The sequence below is a fragment of the Canis lupus genome, chromosome 14, assembly GCF_048164855.1.
Source record: "Canis lupus baileyi chromosome 14, mCanLup2.hap1, whole genome shotgun sequence".
Lineage (NCBI taxonomy): Eukaryota > Metazoa > Chordata > Mammalia > Carnivora > Canidae > Canis > Canis lupus.
Window position 1 is genome coordinate 62,619,987 of NC_132851.1, and position 13,332 is coordinate 62,633,318.

Below are 13,332 nucleotides of genomic sequence, written 5' to 3' on the forward strand. Positions count from 1 at the left end.
CCGCGGCCGTGCGCCGTGGCCCGTGCCCAGGTCCGCCGGGGAGCCTCGCCAGGGGCCTGGGCCGGGAGGGCGGGGGCGCGCGGTGCCTGGGGGGGCCTGGGGGGGCCTGGGGGGGCCTGGGGGGGCCGTCCCCGCGGGGCTGCGGTGCACCGGGCGGGGCGGGGGCGGGGCCCTGGGGGCGGGGCGGGGCGCGGGGGCGGGGCGCGGGGGCGGGGCGGGGCGGCCCCGGGCCCAGGCCCAGGCCCAGGCCCAGGCCCAGGCCCCTCCCCCCGGCGGGCCTCCCGGGCGCCTGACGCCGAGCCGAGCCGGGCCGGGCCGGGGCGGCGGGGCCGGGCGGCGCGCGCGAGGGCAGGGCCGGGGGCCGGCCGAGGCCACGCGCGGCTTTAAATATGGGTCGCGGGCTCGCTCGGCGCACAGCCTCCCGCGGCCGCCGGCCCCGACCCCGCCGCCCCGTCCCCGTCCCCGCTGGCTCCCGAGGGGCTCCCGAGGGCCGCCCGGCCGGCCCCGCCGCTGCAGCGCTGGTCCCTGGCGGGGGCAGCGGAGCCCCGGGGCTCCCCGCGCACAGGCCGGAGCTGCGGGGCGCAGAGTAGCGTGGACGCCGCCCCCCCCCGCCCCCCGCCCCGCGGCCGTCGGCAGCCGGTCCCGCTCGCTCCGAGGACCCTCCCGCCCCGGCGCGCGCCCCGTCCTCGGCCCCGACGCCCCGGCGCGCGCAGACACCCGGCGGCAAAGTTGTGGCCCGCGCCCCGCTCGCCCCGCGCGCCCCGGCCCCGCGCCCCCCGCGCCCCGCGCCCCGCGCCCCCCGCGCCCCGGCCCGCGCCTGCGAGCGCTCTGCGGGCGTCCAGCCTCGGGCCCCCGCGGCCGCCGCAGCCCAACACCCCGCCGTCAAACTGGAGGAGCGACGGAAGGCGGACCCCGGGAGGTGAGCGCCGGCCGGGCGGCGGGGGGGGCGGCCCCGAGGGCGCTCCGGGAGGCGGAGACGGGCCCGCGGCGGGCGGGCATCCCGGGCCGGGCGCCGCAGGGGAAGGGCCGCCGCCGGCCCCGGCGTGTGCAGCAGCCGCTGGGGGAGCCGCTGGGGGAGCCGCTGGGGCAGCCGCTGGGGGAGCCGCGCCGTGCAGCCCGCAGCGCCCGCAGGCGGCGTTGGCCCCGGCGCAGGGACACGCGTGGACGCGGGGCGGCCGGGCACCTGCCGCACGACGCCCGCAGGCCCGGGGGGGGGGACGAGCCGGTGAGGCAGGCGCAGTCCCCGCAGGCGGCGCGCACAGTCGCTCGGGCTCGGACGGGTTTGCAAGGGGGCGGCCGAGGTCAAGCCGGGGTTCCCTTGGCCCGCGGCGGCGGAGCTGTTCCCCGGGTACCCGCCGGGCGCCGAGCGCGTCGTGGCCAGGACAGGTGACTTCTGTCCTCCTAAGTGCACTGTGCCCAGCCTTTGCCAGCCCCTTGATAGCGCCCCCCACCACCCCCCCGCCCCGAGAAAGGCAGCAGTTGGGAACCACATCTGCAAACCGCAGCAAGCCCTGCAAGGGGAGAAAAAAGTTCCCTAAGAACAAAAGAAATTAAAAAAAAAAAAAAAAAAAAAAAAAAAAAAAAGAACAAAAGAACAACGACGACAACAGCAGAAAACAAACAAAACCCACAACAAACCCTGAACTTGACCTGAAAGATGGAGAGGAAGCCACTCCATCCCGGTTCAAGCACCGCAAAGCATCCCCCCCCCCCCCCCAGCTCCTTGGGAGAGTTTTGCTTTCCATCCCTCCTCCCCTCTCTCGGCCCTACCTTCTCGGCAGGATTCCCCCCCCCCCCCCAGCTCTTTTCAGCGTTGAGGATGAGGAGCATGAGGAGCTCTTACCCCTCTGCCCGGCCTCCTTCACCTCCTCTCCTGCTCCCCTTCAGTGTTGGAGGAAGTTGCTCCTGATGGGAAATAGCGAACTGAACGCTACTAACACACGTTGTCTTAAATCCGGGAGTAGCTCCTTTCCTGAGGGACACCGCATTTGTGCAGGATCCCCCCCCCCCCCCACTTTTTGTTTTTTCTTGCATCTGGGACTTGGACTTAAGCTATTTCCCGAATGAAAGTGTACATTGCCCGTTAGGGTTTATCTTTTTTTTTTTTATTTTTTTTTTTCATTTTGATTTGAATAGCTTTTTCAGTGCGGTTAAACCGGTAATCAGTAGCGTCTTAAAACCAACCTAATGTCTTTGGGAAGGTATCTAAGAGCTCTGCTTCCATCTGTCACATTAGCATTTAAATAATTCTCATCATCCTAGCACTTAGATCGAGGTTATTCGCACAACTTCATTCAGAGCAAGCGCGTCTGCTTATTTTCCTGTACTTTTAATAACAGGAAAAAACTTTTACTTTCATTTTAAAGTTAAATATAGGGATAGGAATCTGTTCTCTTTCTATGAAATCGGGAAATGGAATTGTTTTGACTTCATCTCAGAGTCTCTGGGAAGATGACACAAGGACTCCCACATGCAGGAGCAGAAAGAGGAGAGTAGTCCTCTTCAGAGCTGGGGAGGGAGGCATGGGGCATCCTTAAGACTGGGAGTGGGAGGGATAAGATGGGATATTTGGATAGTTCCAGGCCTGTCTGCCTTTGAGAAAAAAGGAAACTAAGCAGCCCCTCTCCCCCAGAGTGTTTTCACAATGAGGTGTTTAGTGTCATTTAATGTGTTGAGGTCATCTGGAGACTTAGGAACTAACAGGTAAGGCACCTCAGCCCACCAGATGGATGGGATGTGCTCTGTTTGTAATGATGTATCTTTCAGTTTAGCTTCTCAGCAGAAAATCACTTTAAGTGTTTGTAGTGTTACCATTTTAATCTTTTAAAGGGTTAGGATAAATTTGGAGTTGACAGTAATGTGTGAAAAGAATACAGGCAATCATTTAGAGAGAAAAAAAAAAACATGTGATAGAACTCGGGTGCCCTTTGGGACAACTTCCAGTGTGGTCTGATGGTGATTTCATTTTTCACAGAGCCCTGGCAAGTGCAATTTTGAGGTTCTGATAACAAAAACGACAGCCTGGCCGTAGCTTGCATGGTAAAGAAAAACCCAACACTTAAGGAAAGGAAATGCACGTTAGAGGGTGACTCGTGCAGATGATCAGGTCTCTGCTTGCCTCTGAGGGCGCTGCAGTCCGCGAGGATGCGGGATGCTCGGGTTGAGGGTTGAGGGAGGGCGCCCTGGGGGAGCTCCCTGCTCCTCTCGGGAGGTGCGGCCGCGGACCTCATCTGCCCCGGCCTTGGAGGTTTCTTGTGTTCCACTTGTAACAGCAGGCGTACGGTTTATGGTCAGGGCTGATAGCAAGATTGGGAGTGGGGAGAAAGAACTGAGAAGAGAATCTAATGACGGTGAAAGTTTCACTGTACTTCTTCCTTGATTGCTAAGTGGAAAGAACCAGGGTACATGATCTGATGCGACAAAGCGAAGCTCTAAGCAGAACACGTGTCTCAGTTCTTACTGTCGGTGCAGTTTCTGGGGCCAACCTCTGATTTATGAGACGTATGCCTTTTGGGGGAGTCATTTAGCAAAATGGAGAGTGTACAAACATCCAGGAAGTTAGCAAGACTTTAACAATTGAGGTCTTGCTATCTTCAGGATTTTTTTTTTTTTCCGTAATGCCGGAAATTTAAGGGATGGGAAAATAACTTCTCTTTCATATAAGGTCAGGGGTAAGTTGTATTCCAAATATATTTTGCCTTTCTCCTGATTGCTCTACATTGATATGTTTGAGTCACAGAGTAGAAAATATGCTTACCGTCCCTCTAACATAAAGATGATATTTTATATGCCTGTGGTGCATGCCTTAGAAATTTTTCCAGCAGTGGAGATGGATTTTCCTAACCTACCCTTTTACTCATTTTGTTTGTATGATGTGTACACACACACACACACGCACACAAATGTGCACATACACACACATACTACTCTTGTAGAGATGACTGATTTTATTTTACCTAAAGCCGTATTTATGACTGTCATAATGATTTTGTGACAATGACTTTGTTACATTTCTCTAGTCTCGGCAGTACAATGGCATGTCAAACAAGGCATCAAGAGGATGGGCAGCTCTAAATGGTGATGGATTTATTTACCTGGTGTGGCAAAGAAGAGAGAAAGTTTTGCTTTTCCAGACTTTTCATGATGTTCATAATCTTATTCCTTATTGATCTTACTTGCTTTTGAATTAAGTTTTATATTCAAAAAAGATGATTGTATGTAGAAATAGGCATGGTGACTCCATATACATCTGCAGTTGTTTTCATAAGCCAAAATCTCATCTTGTTCTTCTTCCCTGCAAATTAAGTATATGTAAAGGATTGTTATACTCGTTGAAAAAAGGAGGAAACTAGGCACAGAGAAGTTTGTATTTCTTTTTCTTTCTTTCTTTTTTCTTTCTTTTTTCTTTCTTTCTTTCTTTCTTTCTTTCTTTCTTTCTTTCTTTTTCTTTCTTTCTTTTTTTCTTTCTTTTCCTCCCCCCTTTCTCTCTCTCTCTCTCTCTCTCTCTCTCTCTCTCTCCCTCTCTCTCTCTGTCTTTTAGTATGATTTCTTAAACTAAAAGAAAAATTATTGGTGGAGGTGGGGAATGAACCTTTTTGAACTAATGATACCTATGTATTGAATGAGTGTCATCAAATGAATGAATGTTACTTTAGTCATAGCTGAAGATACTAAAGCAGAGAAATGTTTTTCTTGGTTTGAAGGGATGGTTCTGGTTCCTTGTTAAATGATTCTGCTCTGCAGCAGTGCCCATGTGCCTCAACTTTATTTCTTGTCCATTGGTGCCAGGGGGCATTTCATTAGTGAAGAATGTTCTGTTTGTGTGGAGCATTTTTAGTTCCAGTTTTTAAGAGTTAACTTTTGTTTTTCATGGAGAGTAACACAAAAAGGAGTTATGTGCAATTAGGATGTTAAAAGAAATAAATAACCACCAACAGATATTTTGGGATTATTGTGTAGAAAAAGGCTTATCTCAGTTTAACTTGAATTTTTGTCTTAGAATGCTTAAGACAGTTTTATTTATTTATTTATTTATTTATTTATTTATTTATTTATTTAAGACAGTTTTAAACAAAACTTGTAGTGGTATACTTTTGGGGGAGTTTAAAAATCAAAATTAATAAAAATACATAATGAGAAAGGAATATATTGTCTTTTAGAACTGACGGAATGTTCTCTGAGTAATACAACTAGAAAAGTTCTTCATGATGTCTTGTATAAGAAGTCATGGTTTCTTTTATTCTTTTTGGAAGTGTATTCATTGATAGATCACGTCCTTTATATTATTTGCAAATAAGTAAACTTGTGGGATCTGGCCTTTTGCCTTAGTTAGTTCCAGCTTTGGCCTGGAGACTAGTATTCAAGATAGGGTCTGGTAACAACTTCATCTATTTGGAACCCCTATATTTGGCATATTCTTCAGAAAAAAAAAAAGCCTCTCAGCAGGCAAAATAAAGGGTTACAGAAAGACATACATTGAAGAGGATTCACTTTACTCATAGGAGATCCCTCTTATTTTACTCTTAATTCACAGACAGTTCTAACATGACTGGTTATAGCATTTCTAATCCCACAGCAAACACTGAATTACACAGGAAAAGACAGGACTGGTCTGATTTTGGCAGCTATGTGGCTAACGTTGAAAAGTGCCGGGGGGGAAAAAGTGCCAGGGGTAGTAAAGGAAGAGTTAGACCAAGTACTAAAAGCAGATGTAAGAATTCTAGCAAACACAGTGGTAAGGACTATATTAGGTGTTTCCAAATAGGTCACTTTATACTCTCTTCTCCCTCCCTCCCTATATTTTTCTTCCTTTCTTTTTGCTCTCCTACCTGCCCCCGCTTCCTATCTTATCTAGGTATCTATGTATATATGTATCTATCTATCTGATGTTTTGCATTCCAGCTATATCACCTATTAATTGTGTAATCTTGAGTAAATCAAAGTACTGCTCTTTTTTTAAAAAAATATTTTATTTATTTGACAGTGCATGCACAAGCAGGAGTGGGAGAGGCAGAGAGAGAGGGAGAAGCAGGTTCTTCACAGAGCAGGGAGCCAGCCGCATGTGGGGCTCCATTCCAGGACTATGGGATCATGACCTGAGTTGAAGGTAGATGCTTAGCTGACTTGAGATATAAAATGTGTAGAGAAAGTGTGCATGTCATTGAGATATAAGCGAGTGGTTTGGTGATTTATCTAAATAAATACACTAAGGCCAAGATATAGACCATTGTCAGCAACTGGAAGTCCCCTATCTCTCCCGCAAGTCATTATTTCCACAAAGATAACTTCTCTCCTGGCTTCTGAGACTATAGGCTATTTTTATCTATTATTGAACTTTCTTTTTTTTTTTTTTTTCTTTTCAAAGATTTTGTTTATTCATAGAGACACAGAGAGAGAGAGACAGAGACAGAGACACAGGCAGAGAGAGAAGCAGGCAGGCTCCATACAGGAAGCCTGACCTGGGATTCGATCCCAGGTCTCCAGGATCACACCCCAGGCTGCAGGCGGTGCTAAACCGCTGGGCCACCGGGGCTGCCCTGAACTTTCTACCAGAATATATGTTGTGTATCCTTGTACTTCTTTTGCTCAGCACTGTGTTTGTGAGATTCATTAATGTTTTGTGTGTAGCAGCGCTTTATTGTTATTGTTCTGCAGTATTCTGCTTTATGAGAATGCCACCCTTTAGTTAGGATTTTGGTCTTGATGGGTATTTGGCTAGTTTCTCATTTTTGGCTATAATCAATAGTGCTGTTATGAACATTATTACATGTCTTTTGGTAATCATGTGGGAATACTAGATAGTGCCTTCTTTCAAAAGTGGTACCGATTCATACTCCTACTTGCATCTTATAAGTGTTTTGGCTTTTCCACATCCTTACAAACCACTGGTATTATCTTTTTTATTTTAATCATTTAGGTAGATGTATAGTTGTATCCCATTTGTGGTTTCAATTTGCATTTCCCCAGGTATCTTTTGTTCCTTTTCATATGTTTATTGGCCACAGTCTTCTGTGAAGTACTCGTCGTTCAGGTTTTTTGCTCATGAATTTTTTGTCCAGTATGTTATCCCAAGTAAGAAAGATTTTAGTATCTGGGAAGTAAACTTTTTTTTTAATTTGTTTAAAAAACTCCGATAACCATGCACACTTATTCACTGGTGTTTCCATATAATAAGTAAGATAATGGGTGAAGTTATTAAGAACACTTTGAACTTGTAAACATCACAGACTGGATCTGTGAAACCCTGTCCTTAAAAAAAAAAGCACCAACTTTAACACGACACTCACAAACATGCAGAACTTGTCTTCAGGGCTTAACATAAAAGTAAAGAATTTTGCAATTTAGAATTGCCCAGTGACCAAGAGAGATATGCATTTGGAAGATACGGGTTAAAGACCCAGCTCTCTTACTTGCTGGTTATTTGATTTGGGGAGTTAAAAAAAAAATCATCTTTCTTTCTGTTTTCATTATTAAGCCGATTGTAAAACCTAGCTCACAGAGGTGTTAGGAAGGAGGAAGGGAGTGATTGTTATGCAACCTTGTTCAGAATTGTAAATGACTATACATATGTTAGTTATTATTGTTGTTGTTGTGTTCTACAACATTCCTTATTCTTGCATTGAATTGTGCCAGCACTGAGAACGGTTCCTGACATATTAATAAATGGTTGTTGGCTGAATGAATGAACAACACTTAAGTGTCTTTTTTGAGCTGTTCCTCTGAGTGATCCAAACTCAGAAAACATTTTTTTCTCTTGGATTTTTACTTTTTATTGCTAAAGTTGAATTGGGAACAGAGTTTATTAAACATCAGCTTGAAAAATTGAGTCTAATAGCCAGCAGTTTGAGATCACCCGTTTCACTGCATCGCTCATATCAACTTTATGCCCCAAGTAACACACACAGGACCTGGAGAACCCTTGAAAATGATTACAGTGCTCTTCACCTCATGGGTGATCCCCGAAAGCTTACACATTGAATATTTTTAGCCTCTATAATTAGAATGCTGGCCAACGATTTCCAGATTTAAAATATTGTCATGGCGTCTCTAGTGCTGATACCTTGGAAACCATATTTCATGAAAAATTGAATGTTTAAGGATGAGTAATAGCTGCAAACTAGGGCTTGTAGAGAGCCTTTTCAGCTTAATATGGATAAGGCATTTCCCATATATGTTGATTATAATGTCAAAAGCAAACTTCTAGAGTAAACCTTATAAACATTTGTGTAAAGCAACAATTGAAAGGTCTGATTCTCCAGGACTGTTTGACTTTGACCTCGACTTTCTTTATGTGAAAAGGGGTTTAGGCCAAATATTTGTTTCTAAATTACATATAACTAAACTTTGTATGATTTTTGTTTTCGAGAGTTATAAGACAAATAATAGGAGGTATCCCCTTGCAAAATCAGGCCTGCCGCAGAAGGAACTTGGATTTTGATGTGGAAATCTAATTAATTTTTTTAACCCACAGACTGATTTTCCTTTCCTTTTATTTGATGGGTTTTGCTGTTGTTGTTTTTCTTTTGAGAGCCAGTGGTGGTCTTGATTGATTGGCTTTTATCGTTTAAATATAACGGTTTTGCTGTCCTCAGAGTACTGAGTATATACCGTAGTACCTCAGAATAAAATAAGTCAGTCTGCATTTTTGAGGATGTTTACTTTTTAGGTAGCATCTCTCATATATGCTTAACCCAAATGTGGTTGCTTTCGCGTGCTTCAGCGGAACATGGAATCATCTGGTATAGTAGACAGCTTTTGTTTTCTGTTGCAGACAAAATGCTATGGAAAATTGAAATAAATACAAAGGGTAATTATGGTGAGCCTTGTTAAACTACTGTTTTAAAAACGGTGAATTTCAGAAAACATCCTCTGTTCTGGGTGCTTTCATTCCTGTGAGAAGTTAAAGTGGGTCGTTATAAAACAAAAGCATCCAGGCCTGTCTGGGGATTGCTGTGTTAAATGCTGGAAGCAAGGCTCCTCCCTTTGGTCTCTACTCGGCCCTGGAGACTTTCAAAAAACATTGGTGCTAGGATTGGATTGAGGGAAGAACAACTATTTAAGGAATAGGATCATGACAATAATACCTAGACCGTGGGCCTGGGATTAGCTCTTCCATCTCTCCCGCTCTTCAGCTTGGAAATGTTGCCTCAGTGGCCCTAGGACAATCTATAACGCCTTGAATACAAACCAGGTTTTCGTACCTGCTCCCTAGGATGATCACGAATGAAGTTCTGAAGGGCACGAGCTGGTGAACCGCGTCTGCCGGGAGTGAGGACTCGGTGGGTTCCTCGGTCCACGAGAGGGTTGAGTGGACCTCGAGTGCTGATGCTGCCCTCGGGGAGCCTCCCTCGAGGCCTCAGGGTTCCATCTCTGCAGCTGCCGGGAGGCCTCCCAGGAGAGCTGCCTTCGTTCCTTTGACCTCCAGAGGCCGCGGAGGCCTTAGGAATGTGCGGTGAGAGCTCGCCCTGTCAGCAGAGGAGGGCCTCCTGGTAGGAGATGCCGAGGTCGGGAGCACAGTCGCCCTCGGAACACTGCTGCGCCTGAACGCATCAAGCAGAAGCACAGGGCTCACCCGCTTGCACTTTTTACAAGTTGAGCTCCTCCACCAGGGAAAAGAGAGAAGGCCCTGTCTTCAAAGAGTTAGATAAATGGGATCAGATAATTTCCCCTGAAAAATACATTAAGAAACGGAACAAAACACTCATCTAGAGACATCAGAAGAAAATATGGTTCAGGCACTCACAGGTTTTTAGTGTGCAAACTTTAGGCCGTGAGCTCTGCATTTTCACCACTTTATTGCTCGCGGCTCTGCACGGCCCTTTCTATCACTGTGGTCCTACACTGCATGCTTCCTCGCTGTGGCATGTGTGGCAGAGCATCTTTGGTGGCTCTTGCAGTGGCTAGCATATTTTATAGAGAAAATCCTTATTTAGTGGAATGATAGTCACTTAAAAACTCTGGATAAATCCGAGATGCCCAGTCATTATACCCAGCTTCATTTGAACTCTATTTTGTCTAGAGGTATTTCTCCAGTGTAGTAACTCTGATTGCTGCTGTCTAGTCTCTCAAATATTTCCTGTGGAATTTGTCATAAAGTTTGAAATCCAGTACTTTGGGGATGTGTGTGTGAAACTTTGTTTTTAGGGTCTGTGATGTGTTATATAGTTCCTTGGAAAACTTAACTAACTTTTCTATATAGATAGAACTATATGTCATCTGTTCTCCGAATTGGACACAATTTTATTTACTATTTTTCTTGAGATTAAAAGTGAGTTGTTATTGGTGAGGATGTGGAGAAAGGGGAACCCTCTTGCACTCTTGGTAGGAATGCAAACTGGTGTAGCCACTCTGGACAACATGTGGAGATTCCTCAAAAAGTTAAAAATAGAACTATCCTGTGACACAGTACCCAAAGAATCCAAAAATACTGATTTAAAGGGATACATGCACCCCAGTATTTAAAGCAGCATTTTTTACAGTAGCCAAATTATGGGAATAGCCCAAATGCCTATTGACAGATGAATGGATAAAGAAGATGTGGTATAAATATATATACACACTGGAATATTACTCAGCCATCAAAAAGAATGAAATAAAACAAAACAAAACAAAAGAATGAAATCTTGCCATTTGCAATGACATGGATGGATGGAGCCAGAGACTATTATGCTAAGTGAAATAAGTCAGAGAAAGACAAATACCATATGATTTCACTCTTATGTGGAATTTAAGAAACAAAACAAATGAGTGAAAGGGGGAAAAAAAAAGAGAGAGGCAAACCTAGAAACCAAACTCTTAACTCTAGAGAACAAACTGATGGTCACCAGTGGGAAGTGGGTGAGTGGATGGGTGAAATATGTGATGGGGTTTAAGGAGTGCACTTATGATGAGCACCAGGTCTCCTATGGAGGTGTTGAGTCACTATATTGTACACCGGAAACTAATATTACACTGTATGTTAACTAACTGGAATTTAAATAAAAATTAAATAAGAGTGAGTTGCTAGTCCTTATTTTTTTAAATTTTGAAATAATTACAGGCTCACAGAAAGCTGCAAAACTGTAGTACAGTTTTCACACAGCCTTCCCCCAACTTTCCCCAATGAGTATTGCTTTTAAGGTTTTAAAAAGACATTTACCTAAAAAGATTTATGAGGAGTTGCGATTTTTATGCCTTCTCTGAATAATATATAGTAAGAAAAAAAAAAAAGACTATGTAGTAGGTATTGTAAAAAATCCAGAATTAGACACATCTGGTGTTTTCTGGGTTACAGTTAGAAAGATGCTCCTGTGGTAGACAAGGGAGAAGAGTCATTTATTCGTTTATTCACTTCTGTGAATTATGTGTTTGCCTCATTTTTTAATGTTCATTGTATTTAACTGGGAAGTTTTGAGTCCAGATATTCTCAGAAAATCTCTAAAAGATATAAATGAGGGCTATAGAAATCTTTTATGGGATGCCTGGGTGTCTCAGTGGTTGAGCATCTGCCTTTGGCTTGGGTTGTAATCCCGGGGTCCTGGGATTGAGTCCCACATCGGGCTCCCTGTAGTGAGCCTGCTTCTCCCTCTGCCTACGTCTCTGCCTCTCTGTCTATGTCTCTCATTGATAAGTAAATAAATCTTAAAAAAAAGAAAAGAAATCTTTTATGGTACTCTTATTAGGATACCATGATAATAACTGGATTTTATGTAAAAGTGAGAGGATATCATTGTACTAGCTATCTCTATGTTAGGTGTATCCCTTATACTATACATGCCTTACAATGTATGCAAATGCACAACAAATTGAGACATTTTAGAAGAGATGTTTTATTTATTATATATACATTATAATATTTCCAGTGAAATGTCAATATGTTTCACTGTTCTTTACATTGATAAATATTACATTTGAATACATTTTTAAGTTCAGTTATCACATCTTCATAGGTATCTTCTAATGCTGTAAGTTTATGTTCATCCATGTGTCTGAACCTTATGCTGTATTACCTAGAATGTTCCCTCAGAGGTAGGTCTTACACCTTGAGACAGACATACCTGCAAAGGTCTAGAGAAATGCACTGCATATCATGGGAATACAGGCTCTCCCAGAGGACAGACAGAAGTTGGTCTGAATGCTTATAATCTTCAGTAGTGAGGTCTGAAAGGAGCTCTCACAGCCTAATGTTATGAACACTGTACTCCAAATCCAAGAACATCAGAAGTAGGAGGACCATTTACAACTCTAAGAAATAAGTTTAGCATGAATCAGTTTAAATTTATGTCATGGGTAATGACTGTGAACAGTGTTTCACTCCACAAGAAAATGGCTTCTTCAAGAGGAGAAGGTCCAGAAGAAATCTTTGGGTAGATTAAGTATTCATAAAATGATAAAGGGAATATGGATGGTATTCTCTCCTTATCCAGGCTTTCTCACATAACTTTGCTTATGTCACTTACCATTTTGTAGAATAATTTCTTGTTCTTTGATATCGCTCAATGTTGGCCTCTAGTATTGACTAGTTTGACTTCATGCAATGTTGCCTATAAAGTTTACCTGCCTCAGCTATCTTATTTCTAGACCTTGACCAGAAGGCACTAGTATAAGTGCATTCTTACACATGAGGGTAAAAAGTGATCAGATAACTTAGACCTCCTTGTAAAATTTCCCTGAATCTAGACCACACCTTGCTGCTGATAAAATGAAATTGGATGTTATTTCTGAATGGAAACCAGCACCTTTGGGATAGTTCCACTAATCTGAAATAGTTTGCTTTTTCAATTAAGTGAAATATATTTTATTTTGTGCAGGTTTAAAAATCATTGTGTTAGGATCCCTGGGTGGCTCAGCGGTTTGGCTCCTGCCTTCGGCCCAGGGCGTGATCCTGGAGTCCCGGGATTGAGTCCCACATCGGGTTCCCTGCACGGAGCCTGGTTCTTCTTCTGCCTGTGTCTCTCTCTCTCTCTCTCTCTCTCTCTGTGTCTCTCATGAATAAATAAATAAAATCTTAAAAAAAAATCATTGTGTTGGATAGCTTTCTTAGGTGTAATATTATACTCATAAATTTAAAAAAAAATTATTTATTCATTCATAAGAGACATGGAGAGAGGCAGAGACACAAGCAGAGGGAGAAGCTCCCTGTAGGGAACCTGATGTGGAACTCCATCCCAGGACACCGGGATCATGCCGTGAGCTGAAGGCAGACGCTCAACCACTGAGCCACCCAGGTGTCCCTATACTCATAAATTAAATAGAATTTGGAAAGTCCAATGCCATATATTTCTGTTTGACCCACAGCTTTTACTTCTGTTATAGAAGGACTCTGGTATTAATGGGCTTGAATAACACAGTGTC

General features: G+C 44.4%; 1 protein-coding gene across 1 annotated transcript in view; it reads left to right on the forward strand.

Annotated features, from left to right (window-relative positions):
- The first annotated feature begins 797 nt into the window (after nt 1-797).
- The window catches only part of SLC4A4 (solute carrier family 4 member 4), a 343,433-nt gene continuing 330,898 nt past the window's right edge, over nt 798-13,332 (forward strand). The window contains exon 1 of the mRNA XM_072775341.1: nt 798-919. The gene's annotated coding sequence lies outside the window, so the exon portion shown is untranslated. The remainder of the gene's footprint in view (nt 920-13,332) is intronic.